Genomic DNA, 1,246 nt, shown 5'->3' with positions numbered 1-1,246 from the left:
CCTTAAATCCCTGCTGGCATCAACAAYCTGGCATTTAATGCAAAAACTGAATTATAAAGATGCTGAGCTGYTTCCTGAAGGCATCAAGGGCCAGCCAGCAGGGATTTAGTGACTGAAGARTGACCAAGGAAAGACCTGTGCTCCTTAAAAATCCTTTTCTGCTTTATCCTCCCACCAAATCTCCCATTCTGATCCCAAGCTGTGGTTTGAGGTGTGAGGCCACAATGGCTTTTTTGGGGTGCTCTGTGCACCCCTGCCACTCGTGTCCCCTCTGTCCCATCGCTGGGGGAGGGTGGCACTGCAAGGACAGAAAACCAAGAGGCTTTTCCTGCAGTTCAATTTGAKTTAAACGAGCACTAAATGAACTCTGAATCTCCTTTAGCAGCGAGGAAAAAACCCTGTTGGGCTTTGAAGCTGCTTGTGGAACTTGAGGGGCTTTTTTTATTTTTTTATTTTTCCCCTGTCCTCCTGAGTTTGCTGCCAGCAATTGTATGTGCTCAGCGAGATGAAAGCCACCATGCCCAAGTGTGAAGAAKCTTCACAACCACATCGCAGAATCCGACGCCTTTTTGTGTTAAAAGTGGGAGTTTTAGCTCGTCTGGAAGCTKTTCCAGCTGCTCCCGACTTCTTCGTGCTGCAAGTCCTCATCAACCTGCTGCTGAGTCAGTGAAAAATCTGCTTTTTTGCCTGGAAAATTGTCTTCCTTAGGCTTGTTTTTGTCTCTGCTGCTTCCCACATGTTTTTGCTGGGTGTGAAGCTTTTCTCCTGCCTGGTGCCCTCCTTTTCTTCACCATGAAGGTTTCAGGTAAATATTTCTGCCTGGAGAAGTGTGTGATTTAGCTGGTGAATCAGTTGAGATTTAAGTTGGGATTTAAGGTTATTCCTCAGCACATCTTGAGGAGCTGCTGATTGTCTCTGGTTTTTATCCACCACTTTCAGTTGTGTAATTCCTCCTTGTGCTGTTACATGACATCATCTGGGGCTGCTTTCAGCCTCAGAACATGTTCAGCTGAGTCTTGGGCAAGGAGCAGAATTTATTACTAAATCCATTAGWGTCCTGAAAATAAATAAACACCACGCTGAATTCCTTATCACCAGCACGCTGCCTCCAGCAGGGGTGAAAATATTCAAATGTTCCCATCGAAGCCTGAGAGGGGCTGGGGGTGCTGCTGCCTGGAGTGGCTGAGGGTTTTTTTTCCTTTAAATTGTGCTCTTGCACAAAAGAAAAGAGAAAGAAAAAAGAAAT

This window comes from Malurus melanocephalus, unplaced genomic scaffold, assembly GCF_030028575.1.
Source record: "Malurus melanocephalus ecotype Western Australia unplaced genomic scaffold, MMel_1.1 scaffold_107, whole genome shotgun sequence".
In the NCBI taxonomy this organism is placed as follows: domain Eukaryota; kingdom Metazoa; phylum Chordata; class Aves; order Passeriformes; family Maluridae; genus Malurus; species Malurus melanocephalus.
The sequence above is the reverse complement of the archived record's forward strand: the minus strand, read 5'-3'. Positions refer to the sequence as shown.